Genomic DNA, 14813 nt, shown 5'->3' on the forward strand with positions numbered 1-14813 from the left:
CCCTATGTCAAATATTCCATCAAAATATTCCATTGATGAGAAAAAAATCCAACATCGATGGCCTTTAACATCATTTTTGGTAGGTCATATTAACAATCTAATGAGCACTACACAATATTCCAGTTGCAACTGGGCTACACAATACAAAGTCTGACAGCTTCATTTGAGTGAAGTTCCATGGAAAAAGTGTTTTAAACACTTGCATTCTTCAATCCCATGTGAATGTGGGATAAAACCCATGAACTCCTACAAAATTCCTCCTAGTGGCCTTTTTAAAACTTTACAGCACCATTACAGCTTTCTAGCTCCCACTGGCCAACCTCCTTATTGGCCCTCCAATAACTCTTCGTCGATTTGAATCATGTCTTCCAGCCTGCTGTTTATAATTTTGACATCTTTTCTAGTAGTGACCAAGTAAATTCTGCCTCCACATGGACAATAACCAGTCACATTGGAAAAATTGTATAGCCCACACTAGTATTGTCATATTTCCCAATTCAAGGGACATCTTAATGCCACGTGGCACTTTGCTAGTGAAGACTATACAATCAAATTATACACATCAGCATTGATAGTGTGGACTAACATGTCACTTTCCATATAGTCTACTTGTGCATGTCATATACCAAATTGGATCCATACTTCTTGATGTCATCACATTTGTATGCTAATTTCATCTGACATGTTACCTAGGCGGCCTTTTTTTGCTGATGTCAGCTACGCACGCGGCTAAATTTAATGCCATCTAATCATCATTTCCAAAAAAATTAGAAATACTATGATGGTTTTTTGACCATCAAATTTAACCTCATATTTTGTTGATCAGACCCCTCTCTAGATTCATTTTTGATTTGACAAATTGAATTTGGGAGACCATAACTCAGTCATTCAAACTCCAAATCAAGTGCAATTTTTTTTTTGGGGCTATAATTTCCTAAACTTTTTAGTGGTGTAGTTATTTTCTATATTTGGTACATGGATTTGTTAGAAATTGTATCTTTTGGTGACTATACCTATCTAATCCTACATTTTGCAAATCCAATTGCTCCGTACGGGCTCATTTGAACTCGAAATGAGGTTCTATTTTTTTTGAAAGTGCAATATTTTTCATCTACTTTCCACATCTACAATCATTTTATAGGGTTGTGTGGACAAAAGTCTCACTTTCAGAATTATGTCATCTTTTGCATTGTAATGATTTGATATAACTTCAGAATTGTTGTATATCTGAGATACATTGTAATGTTCTAGTTTTGAACTCCATAAGGGGGTTGTAAAAAAAAAAATTAGAAGTCCACTAAGGCCAAAATTTGCAAGTGGCTATTATAAATGCACTAAGTATAAAGTGCCAAAATCTTTCATTTGGGTTTCTTGATTGAGTGAAAAGGGGAGGTGTTTCTTGGTGTTGTGTTCCTCTTTTCCTACTCTTATTTTTGCATCATGGGACATTTTAAGTTTCCAAAATTAACACCACATAACTATGCTACATGGTCCATTAAAATGTGGTGTCAATTAATGCATAATGAAGTTTCTCAATATGTAGATGGTACCCTTCCTAAACGAACATGTGATCAAGTATCTAAAAGTAACATTAATTCTTTGGAATCGGTAGATAGGAAAGCCCTAGGTGATATTAGGGGGTTGAAGACAAAATACTCTATTAGATTGAGAAGTATAAGACATCCAAGGATGCTTGGGATGCCCTCAAAAACCTATATGGTAAAGTGTCTAAGGAGGATGTTTACAAAATTAAAGATGAGCTTGTCTCCTTAGATCCTAACACATTTTATTCTATGTAGGATTTCATCATTAAGGTGAATGAATTAAGAATGAAGCTTGATGATAGTGGTAGTCCTATTAAAGATGACAAGTTAATCTATCTCATTCATAATAAGCTGCCATCTGAGTACTCTACATTTGTTTCTTCTTATGACACCACAAAGACTACATTAGGGGCTACCTATCAGAAAGTTTCTTTTGATCATTATGCTTAGCTATTGGATGATGAAGAAAAGAAGTTGAAATTAATGGGGATTCTCAATTTTCCCAAGTCTAAGGCATCGGTGGCCAATAATGAGGGTTTTCAAACTTCAAATAAAGGAAAGGGCAAGAAGAAGAAGAGGAAAAATAACACACAAGAGGATATAGAAAAGACAATAATAAGGAGAAGAAAAAGTGTGCCTATTGCAAGAAGTTGGGTCATGATGAACATGAGTGTTATCATAAAAAGATCAATGAGTTGATGAACATCATAAAGAAACACAATGTTCCATTTCCTAATGCTTATAAGGAGAAAGGATCTTCATCTTTAGATTCAAAGGTCAAAGGGAAAGCACTTATGGAAAACTCAAGTTCTTCAATAGAATGGATTCTTGACTTAGGTGCCTCACATCATAAGGGTTCTTCATAAGGAGATTTTTCTTTTTTGAAGTAGCATAAGGTACCACACATCTTTGTAGGAGATAATACAAAAATGGAAGTTGAAGGGAAAGGACATGTGGAGATGAAAAATGGAGAGTTCAAAGACATTTTCTATGTTCCTTATCTTAGCTCTAATTTTATCTCAATTTACCAAATCACTCACTATGGAGATGGTAATAAAGTTGAGTTCCTTTTAGATTCAGTAATGGTGCACACTCTCAAATTTGATTCATTGGTTGTGGTGGGGAAAGTTAATCATGACACAAGGTTATATTCTTTCTCTCACTTAGTGCCTAAGTCTCCTCCACATGCCTTGTTGACTCAATCCAATTCACAAATCAAATTGTGGCATGAGTAGTATGGTCATCTTTCCTTTTTCTATCTTCATCAACTTTTCTCACAAAACATGGTCAAAGGTCTACCTACAATCAACTTTTCTAAGGGTGAATGTTCAACATGTTTAGTGGATATGGATCTAGAGGAGAAGGTTGCTAAAAGGAAGTCTTCAAGAGCACTAGTTGTTCTTTGGTTGGTTTATATGGTACTAGTAGGTCCTTTTGCAATGACATTAGTTAGCCAAGGTCGCTACATCCTCTCTTTCATTGATGACTTTTCATGCTACACATGGGTCTACTTTCTTGATCATAAGAATGAAGTCTTGGATAAGTTTCTAGCCTTCAAGAGTCATGTTGAATAGAAATCAAGGAAAGACATCAAATTTCTTTAGATGGAAAATGAAAGAAGATATGTGAACACAAGACTTAAAGAATTTTGCAAACTTGAGGGTATTGATCTTTAGAATCCACTAGCATTCAGTCTGCATAAGATAGATGTTGTAGGACTAAGGATACAATCTTTTAAGTCTATGTCAAGTTGCATGATACAAGCCAAGTCTCTAGATCTTATACTTAAAGTCAAAGCTATGAGTAGTGCCAATCACATACTTAATAGGTCTCCTCATAATGCCTTAGATGGAAAGACTGGTTTTGAGGCATGGTGTGGTAGAAAACTAGTTGTGAAACACTTTATAGTCTTTGGCTGTCCAACATGGGCAAACATATCTTCTAGGGAATGCAAGGCACCACCCCTAGGCCTTGTACTATCATTAGATATGAAGACAGTGTTAAGGCATACAGACTTATGGATCCTAAGACACATGAGATTTTCATAGAGAGGAATGTACACTTTGAGGAAAGTACACCTAGCTTATCCTCTAATCCTCTTTGTACTTCATACATTGTGGAAACTGATAGTGACACTAGCGATAGTGATTCAAAAAACTCAAATATGTGGGATCCTATTGATAGTTGCAATCTATGGTCACATCATTAGCATATTCCACATGAAAATATAGCCAAAGTGATAGGTCTAGCACAATAGGGTACACCTAGTCTTCCAACTCCAGCATTTGTGGATGACTTCTTGAAAAATATTTCAAGTTTCTTTGTGAGGTCGCACATAGTAGATTTAGGAGGCATCATTGATGATATACATCTTCTCTTTGATGAAGAAGATACTTTTTCAGTTGTTGTGAGGGCTCACTCTGACCCTCATGCCCATTCTCTACATGATCGATCTTCACAAGTTGATATGATTGTGGATCCTTATGTATAATAGTTTTAGGAGGTCTCTTTATCATTTAAGGAGATACTTGGTTCTTTGGAACAAGTTCTACATCCATCCTTGCTAGATCCAACATTGTTCTTTTTGGAAGCATTGGAAGGGGTGATAGTTAGTATCAACATAGGGATAGTTGAGCAGGTTTCAGAGGCATCATTGATCATTGGGATTCTTTCTACACATAGAGGAAGCATCTCATATGTACCTATGATGTTGTTTCTTCCAAAGGGGTGGAACATTATTCAGTAGTCATGGATTAGCTTCTACATTGGAGCAGCTATTACTGATCAACACTCTTCATTAAAGTGGGGGGCTTCCTTGTCTCCTTTCTTCTTCTCTCTTTTATGGGGAGGGGGAGGAGACTTTTTCCTCTTATGGGGTTTTTTCCTTCTCATACTTATCTTTTGTATATACTTGATGTATGTCATAATGGGGGGGCCTTGATTACTCCATCCATCCATGCATCTTGATTTTTCATCTCTCTTTTTGGTGGAGGGTTTTTCCCATGAGGTTTTCCCTCTTTCTCCACTTTATGAGAGATTGCATTTCATTATGTACATGGGTACCTAACATGGCCTAGTAGCCAAGACCCATCTTGCATATTCATCCTATCTTTTGTAAGCTTAAGTGCATTCCCCTAAGTTGCACTTAAGGGGGGGTGTTGGTGTAAATAAGTATTTACTTATTACACTTAACTTTACTTAGGTCAATGATATATTTTATTATTTCTTTGGTGAGACACTTAGGAGTTTGTGTACTCTTATGAGGTGTCATGTTGACAATACTGGAGTAAGCAACTCTAATTCAACACATGGTGTCTACAACACTAGAGTTTGCATAATTAACTAAGTTGTCATGCAGACAACACAGTTATTTGCACTCCTATTTTAGCACATGGTGTCTAAAATATAATATTGTATGCTACACATTTATAGGCTTATCCTCTCATCATCACACTTACTCCTATGCTTAATGGAGGATAACCCACACCTGGTGGATATGTGCCTAGTTGTATGACTTATCATGCTATTGATTCCTAGGCATTCTAGAAGCATTGCAAAGGCCTTTATATACAGGCACTCCTAGTGTACTTTAACATTTAATTGAATATAATATCATTATTCTTATCATACTCTTCTGGTCTACTATTGTACTTGTGCTTGAGTTCCTTGGTCTTGGGTGATTTTTCCTTAAGGCAAATTCTTACAATCCTAACTCAATTTAATAGATTCCAAAACTATAATTTTTATTTCTAGTTGACTTGCTAGGTTAACCAAACTTTCTACAATAGAGAGATGTGAATCTCTTTTTGGTATCTCCTTGGCTAGGGACAACTCTCTCATCACCTCCAAATGAGGTATCAACATAGACTGAATGGAAATAAGTTTTTCTCACATTCTCCCATCTATTGCTCGCAATTCAGCCAATCTTCCTTAAGCAAAAATCAATCTATTAGAATGAATGGAACTTGAACTTGCCTCCATGTTCAAAGAATATCCTATAGACTTCAAATCTAACTGAAACTTCTTAATTTGATCTTGAAAAGCTTGAGTGAATCTTGTTACATCACATTATGTTTTATATAAAGTTTGGATATTTTGAACCCCTCCTAAATTATTTACAAGGTTAGAAAGTTCAACTTTCTTGATGGCTATTTCAGTTGACACTTTCTCCAAAAAAAAAATTTAAGCATCTTCTCAGACCATTACAATAACTTATGATTTGCATCTATGTCATCATTATTTACATTGTTAACAATATGAACTAATTGGTCTAAAATTGGGGTTTTCTCATTAATATCTTTGCTATCATAAGCATCAACAAAGTATCATTTATCTCTTGTAGTAGCTATTTCTATTAAATTTCCCTTCTCAATTCTTCCTTCTTTGTCTTCCTAGCCAATAGATCTTGCAATATTGGCATTTTCTCATATGTCAAGTTATTAGTGTCAAATTTTGGAATCACTATAACTTCATCTAATGTTACTATCTTTCTAGATGACTATACCTTTTTCATAAGCATTTTCTTCTTTAGGGTGTTGTTACTCAGCAATGCTAGGTGTAGAGAGAGCATTGAAACATCTATACTTGGTCTTTGTGACTCTTGTGCACCACTAGCATTAATTATTACTAAAGCTAACTCATGTTGAGTTAAAATCACCTACTATTTAGGCATACCACTTTTCTAAACTTTGGTTTGTGTAGAAGGTTCCACACTTGGTCCTATCTCTTCCTCTATTTCCTTTTTCTCCTGACCCTATTCCTTGGTCCTTGTATCTCTATGTAGATTTTTGTCCTTTATTCCCTCAACAAGAGGTTCTGAGACTATTGGTCTTATCTCACTAGTAATATAATTATCTACTTGAGTGGTATGCACATTAGCATGACCCTCTATTCTCTTATATGCCTTAGTAGGCTCTCGATATCTTCTCTCTTCAACTACTGACTCACTCAGTTCCTCAACATCTTCAACAAGTATCTTTTTTTTGCAATTTTACATTGTAATCAATAGTAATAATAGGTAATTTAGTTATTGAAATAGTTACCTATTGATCCATTTTCTTTTCTCCAATCTTTAGATATTTTATGATTTTTACAATAATTAAATTGGAGGTATCCATCAGACTATCTTTTATAGATTTTGGAGCTTTCCCCCCTTTCTCTTGTTTGGTACACACTATCTTTTCTACTCTTTGATAGCTAGAGTCACATTAGGCAATATTGTGGTAGGGGTTTCACCCTCAATGATGTTTGTCTCTATCTATTTCTCTTTATCTTGAGTTATTTTCTCCATAGTTTTCACTAACTTTTCAACATCATTGTTCATATCCTCAGTGCTATCCAACTCAACCTTGTCATCTTCTTTTTCTTCTTCTTCAACAAGTGTTGGAATTAGCCCAAAATTTTTATCCTATTCAATTTTACTCTTTTGAACAACATCTTCAATTCTTTTTCTTAAAATTTTATAAGTTCTAATCTTAGGTACAAATTTCTTTGTAAAATCTCTTAGGGCTATAGACATATGAGTCTTGCCTAAGTCAGACATAGTTTGGGATAAAGTTATTTCCCTTATTTTTCTATCAATTGACAATCCCCATTTCCACTTTGCACCCATTTTATTATATAATTCATCTAGTAATTTCTTACCTAATTCTATAGGTGTATATTTAAAATTTACCATCATGTCCAAAACTACCTACTCAACTTCTTCTTTATCATTCCCAGCTAAAGAATCATAATTTACATGCTTAAATCATGTTAGGCCTACTAAAATCCTAATATTCATGTACCTTTTCAATATCATGAGGACCTTGCCTAGGTATAATCTAAAATTTACTCAGATCATCTAAAATTTAGTTCTCTAAGCTTCATCCTCCTCATCACCAAGTTTCACAACAAGTTTTATTCTTGACCTCTTCTTCTGTTGACCTTTCTTGGTCTCATTAGCCTCTAATGACCTCTTCTTTCCTTTTTTGGCCTAGTTATTTTTATCGTCCCTTTCTTTGGCTTGAAAACTATATGGGTTTCTTCCTTAGATCCTTTTTTGGTCACTCTTCTTTGGGTGGTGGTGGGTGGTGTCACCACTTTCTTTACACTTCTTTTGACCTTAGGATCAACAATCACAATCTTCTTTCCTTTTGGTGTCTGAGGCTTAACAACCATAATTTTTTTACCTTTGGATTCATCTTCTTAATCATCATCACCATCATTGTCTTGATCTTCCCCTTTTCCTTTGGTGATTTGTAGATGGGATTCTCCAAGGTTAACTTCTAAGTCTTGGGTTATTTTATTTCTCTTCTTATCCATCTTTGGAACCTTTGTTTACATAATCATCTTAATCTTTGCAATCTCATATGTGTTGAATGGCTCAACATTATTTTCAATTGATTTTTCCAATAATGTTTTAATAATTGCAAATACCTCATCAACATTAACCTCATATTGCATTAGCCTTAGCCATTTCACTCTCAATATGACTACTTGGGCATAGGTGTAGTTGGTATCCACCATGAAGCATATCTGATCATAATATTCATCAACCACTAACTCATGTATTCTCTTCCTTCTTCATTTTCCTTTTGAACTCATCAAAATAACTATCCAAAATTATTTCAAATTTTCATCTAATTGCTCAATATAGCCATTGATTTTCTTGGTTATGGGTCTGTCCTTATCCCACACTATATCTCCAACTATAGGAAACAAAGTAATATAGACAAAATAAGTAAACCAAATTTACATGATGTATTCCTTGCCTTCCTAAAGGCTCCAAGATTTTATGCTATCTTAATCAACTGTATCTCAGCCAAGTCATAATTATGGTCCTTCTTGACTATTTTGTATCCCAAATCTATTGCTACACAAGTCACATTGTCTAGTCATCTTGATTGATAGAATTTATGTGCAATCACTCAGACTGCAAACTCAATGACCAAATAATCAATTGCATTGATAAAAATTCATCAATCATTTCATTTCACTTTAGTAAGTTCTTCAATTGTATTCCTAGCATTGAATTGTATAATCTTCACTTGGTCAAGGGTAGTGTAACTAGTTATAGGATGGATGATTAATTTGATGATTTTGACTGGCATGTTTTTGAGCCATAATTTTATTTCATGCAATTTTATCAAAATGATCTTAATCCATTCAACCTTTAAAACCTTGGGAAAAACTAGGGAATGAATTAGCCCTTTCTTGATAACTACTCTATTTTCCTCTTTCAACACTCCATTTTCACATTGCTTGACATATGAATTTCTTATCTCAAAATCACCAATTTCGCTAGTCATGATAACATAGTTTGGAATTAGTGACAACACTCTAGACGTGTCTCCAATCATCATGACCTCTGGATAAGACTTTAATTTTGGTGACAGGCATGCATCATTACACATAACCTAAGAATTGCTATCCTTTAATGCCTTCTTCTTTCCACTTCTAGATGAAGATGATGTCATTGCAAGCTATGGTTTTTAACTTCAAACAATTTCAGAAAATAATGAAATTTAGTTCAAATAGACTTTCCAAACTTACTCAATTTTGTTGACAACATGCATTGCAATCTTCTGTAATTTGTACAAATAGCTCTACAATCACCTTGATATCACTCTGAGGGTTCTAAATCATTTGGTCAGTGTAAGAATGAACTCAAAATCAACTAAATACCTTCAAATGTATGAAATACCCTCTCATTTAATGCTTCATAATTTTAGTAGGTAAACTCATAGTGCATGATATTTATCTTGACACGCATAAAATAATTTAGCTTTCATACATTCACTCACTAGCTTGGTTACTACACCAACTTGGTCACAACTACATTCCTATCCTCAATCACAACTCGGTCAAACATATCGGCTTGGTTGATATAGGAGCTTGGTCCACACTATAACTCATTCACTATAGATATTGATACTAATCCTTAGCATCAACTATGCTCTAACTCAGCATATGTGAGCTTTTCTCAGTACACTCTTTAGAATTGTCCTAATATATCTCATCATATGCATATATGGACTTTGCTACATTACATGTTTGAAACTGATATATGATAAATCATTTGAAAAGAAGTTCCTCACATACCTACTTTTCTTAGTTTGTAGTAGTGTGGTCACTTGATCCATTGGATTTGGTGATCTCAGCTTCACTATTTCCACTACTTCTACCTTTATCCTTCTTCTTCTAGGTTTGGTTCATCTGGTTTCTTATATTTTCTATATAAAAAATGTCCTTTCCTTTGTTATATTGATTTTTTTTGTGCAGGTTCTTGGGTCCTACTATTTCTACTCAAATGTCCAATCTAATGACAACTGTAACAAACAATATTGTCATTCATCCAACTCTTGGATTTACCTCTGAGTGTGTGCTAATACATGTTTCTACAATATGACCATATTCACCACAATATTGACAACTACTCTAAGTATTGTAATTCCAATTGTAAGAGTTACATTTCCTTGCTTCTTGGGTGTCTAGTTAGGTTTTTCCTTTGATCTAAATTCTTGAGATCTATATCCATGCTTCTGACAATTGTAGCAATATCCTTCAAATCTAGGTGCAATCAGTGTATTTCTATCTTTGGATCTACACTCATGTACTTTATGTCCTTTCTTCTTACAATTAAAATAGTATCCATTGAATTTGGGCTTAGGGTTTTGGTTACCAGTCTTTCTTCTACAAACATGTTTTGTATGATCTTGTTTTCCACAATGATAACATGTAGGCTTACTATTCTTTGGCTTGACAAGACATTTTTCTCCACTCTTTGACGATTCTCCTTCCTTGGCAAATGATAGGTTCTTGGAATATCCTAGTCTTGATGTGTTATGGGGTCTTCTTTGTGATCTCATCAGCTCTTTATAGTATCTCATAACTTCTTTATTTTTGTTCATCATTTTAATGAATTCCTTTTTAGATCCCAACTCATTCCTTAAATGCTCAATCTCAAATTTTAGATTTGCAATCTCCACATCTTTCCTATTTAGCTATTTATTTGCACTTAGAAATTGGTTAATCATTTCAAATTTCCTTTGTGTGAGTTTTTGCATATCATATATCCTTTCATCAAGTCTTGTGTCCATTTTCCTTTTGTCTTCATTAGCCATTGTCTTATCTTCCCTATCTTTATTTTTTTGTTCAATTAATTCACACAACCTTATTGATTGAATTCATTTCTCTCTCTTTAGTCCTCTATTCTCTTCATTCAATGTGTTGTTCCTCTCTAACAGATCTTCTATTTTTGCACCACTTTCACTAGAATTTCTATCATTAATAATTCCTTCAGTGTCTTCTTCTTAATATTGAGTATCATTCTGCTAGATTAACATCTTCTTCCTTTTCTTAAAGGATTTTCTCAATTTTTATCTTGCTACTTCAAGTTACTATAGTGTAGTTTGTCTCTCAAGCTTTTGATTTTCAATTATCTTTCCCAATGTTTAATCCTCCATCTCCAAGGTCTTAGCTCTCAAATGGTTAGAATTATGTTAAGAGAATAGAGCTATGATACCAATTATTAGAACTATATTGGGAAAGTTAGATACTAAGAGGGGGGTATGATTCAAGATCTATAAAATGTATAACCTTTGAGACAAATTTCAAATCTAATAACTTCACCTTAAACCCTTACCTCAACAATATCATTAATCACATAAAATTTTGTTGTAATGATGTATTAGATCTAATAGCTAATCACATCCATTAAATGAAATAAATGATCAACACATAACACAATGATTTTGGTCACCTAGAAACCCTCCAAGGTGAAGGTAAAATTGGGGTGGGGATGACACCCACAAATCTTCACTACTATATCAATAAAGTTTTCATGTTAGGGCTACAAGTTTGATCACTTCTGATGATCTACCCTGTGAGGAGTCTACCCTATTAAGAGCTTACAAGACTTATTCATTCTACCTTGATTAATCAATTTAAACTTACAACTAAGTGAGCATTCTACTAAGAGATTTGTAAAGGTTTTTTAGGACCACTCTATTAAGATATTTACCTTGAAACACTTTTCTAAAATGTATTATTTCTTGATCCTTCAATTTGCACTTAATATATTGATTATGAATCTCCTCTTTCTGATCTCTAATATGATCTCCAATATGATATATCACTATTCTACCCTTCACTTCTCTACTCAGTCACTCAATCTAATTCTCCTTCAATATTTTCTTCAATAATCTAAACACACACATATACACTAACATATGAAAATAGGGTTTTGATCCTCCTTTATAAACCAACTAAAGAAGGTTCTAGATTAATATCAACCATCTAGATTTCTCCCTTTTCTTGCTTAAACCTTCCATTTTTATATTGGTTAAACACCTTGTATAGGGATTAATGATCAATAAAAAAAGTGTAATCATCTCCTTAAATTCCTTCCTGACCATTAAATCATGCATTAAGTCAATCAAAAATGGTTTACCTAAGTGTTTGTTCCATTCCAAACAAATATATCAAACCTAATATTCTCAACACATAAACACTCTAACTCTTGGTCATAACTAATCTTCATGTTGTCCCTTAGCTTTTTTAAGCTCAGCACTTATTGTATGACTTGGCATGAACTAACTTGTGATAGCTCAACTTATATTGAGAGCAATGTTTCTGGATTAGATTGTGTGAGGTTTTTTTAGCATCAACTTATATTGTTTTTTGTCTCACTCACCATGCATAGGAGTACTCGGCAACAATAGACTTTCTTGACAATAACAATTTCTCAGCTTTAACGAATATATGAACAAGTCTAATATACATAGCTCAACCTTCACTAGATGGCTTAGTCACAATGATGACTAGCCAACTCTACCAAATAGATGATTAAGTGTTTGATGATAGTAGACAACATACCTTAGGGATCAAAAAATGTCATTATCCTCTTTTTCTAAGGAATCCTTAGAATAGGGAGATAAGATTTCCATTAATGATTCAACTCTATTAGTAACATCATATGAAGGAAAGGTTATATTGATGTAAGTATTTCTAATGTCATCTTCCTCACTAACAGGAGGATTAGGAGAATAAGAAAATGTATCAATCAGCTTGTCAGCTTTGAGATAGTCAAAATTATGATGCAGAGGTGATATCTCAAATAGTGTCACTATTAATTTATAGAGGATGATAATCTTTTTAAAAAATGAACCTCAATCAGGGAATATATTGAATTGTCATCATATGCATCTAGGAAAGATAATGACCCCATCTAAAGCAAGTGTGAGAGGAGATGAAAACAAAGTGGATTCAGATGCACTAAAAGAAGATGAATACCTAATTAAAAATAGGAAAAGGGGATCAAAGTCCATCTAACTAGAAAAACCACAAGAAGGGGGAAACATGTTAGATTCACCAAAATGTTTAGGTGAAGTCGATGTTGGAAATGATTGAAAAGCAATGAAGAGTAATGGAACCGGTAAAGAATGTTTTCAATCATTGTTTTGTCATTGATGTCAAAATTGTTACTTGCAGGAATGAAAATGACTTTAGTGGTCCAAATACTATAAGTTGGTTGATTGACAAGGAGGTGGAAATCAATAAGATGTAACTAGAGTACCTAGACAAAGGTTGAAGTTATGATGTTGCAATGAAGTATAAGGATCAGCTAAGCCATTGATGAAATAGTGTATTGATGACATGCTCTAAGACATAGAGGATAGACACACCAAGACATATCAAAGATGTAAGGTTTAGCTAAGTCATTTGTATAGCCTAACTAAGTTCATAAGAGAGTGTCGAGCATCAGTAAATCAATAATGCCAAGTTGATGCATTATTTTGAAAATCAAAGATTCGCAAGATCTAAGCTGACATGGGAGTTATCTAGAATTTTGTGAACCCGATAGAAGATAAGAATGATGAGTTGGTGGCACATAACACTATGTAAACCATTTCTAACAAAAACAATTGGATTCTAGATGAAGTTTCTAGATAAGAGAAAAATATGGGATAGATACATTGTATCTTACCTAATCTGTTGAAACCCTAAAGTTGGAAAGGGAGAATCGAGCGAGAAAGGTATTTTGAATTTCTATTTAAGGAGTCATAAGGTCATGAACGAAAGAGTGGTATGGTGGTCAGGCATGAAAGCATGAAGTGTTGAAGAAGGTGCTAAGAAGAAAGAGAGCACAGATACTCTGTTTCACTAGATGACCACAGATATGATTGCATTGGTATAATGAGTAAGAAGACTCTAGATGAAAAAGCTTGAGATGAAAAGCTTTCAGAGTTGTAGTGATTAAAGCCAAGCAAAGGATTGAATTGAAGTGTGATCTATAATCTGCAAGATATGTTGTAAGTTGTATCAGATCAAAAGTCATTTTTGTTACTCTCTAGCAATTGTAACAGCTAAGATAAATCCTATGGACTTAGGTTGGTTTAATAGCCATGTTGTAAATCCTTTAATAGGGTGACATTCCAAGTGAATGTTCCAAAGTCCTTTAACCAAGCCCATTCCTAGCATTAGGTGAAATCCTCTAACAAGGTCACATTTAACACTGTGTTGTAGCCTTTAACAGGGCAGACCACCATAAGTGTTTGAAATCAAATTGTGCAGTTATTTTGTGGGTATCACCCCCACTCCATTTTTACCTTCTTATTCCTAGAGGGTTTCTAGGTTATCAAATTCTTAGTGTTATGGTGTGATGCATGTTTACTTTTCATAGTTGTTTGAATGTTCAAATTACATGCATGATAGTTTCAATTATGTGCTATTAAGGATTTGAAGAAAGTGGCATTGGACCTTGAATAACTGATTCACCACCCCCTCCCCCCCCCCCCCCCCCCCTCTCTGTTATTCTAAAGAATTATAATAGTCAAGGCTAAAGAAGAGATATTTCCAAAAGAGGATTATCTAACTCCAAGAAAGAGGGTAATAAGTTTGGTTTCACCAAAACAAGGTAAACACCAAAAATGAAAAAAATTTAACTCCAAAAAGAAAGGGGCTTAAGTTTGGTTCACTAAAATGTTTAGTGGTAAAATGGAAGAACTTTAATAAGATGTAGAATTACACTTTATTGGTTCCCTAAGCCATTCAAATATGTGTGTCAAGGAAATGGAGAATTTCTAAGTATGATTCCACTTATCATCCAAATTAGATTAGCTAGGACCCAAACGAATATGAGAGATAATACTAAATTTAAATTATAAGGAGGAATGAAATACAAGGAAATGTACTTTTTCCCTTAATAGAATATTGTGAATGTGAAATTGTATTAATTCTTTGAATAATGTAGATCTAGATGCTATGTAAAGAAAATTAGTCCAATTA

This window comes from Cupressus sempervirens, chromosome 3 (genome assembly GCF_028749045.1).
Source record: "Cupressus sempervirens isolate cs-2001-9-10 chromosome 3, ASM2874904v1, whole genome shotgun sequence".
NCBI lineage: Eukaryota > Viridiplantae > Streptophyta > Pinopsida > Cupressales > Cupressaceae > Cupressus > Cupressus sempervirens.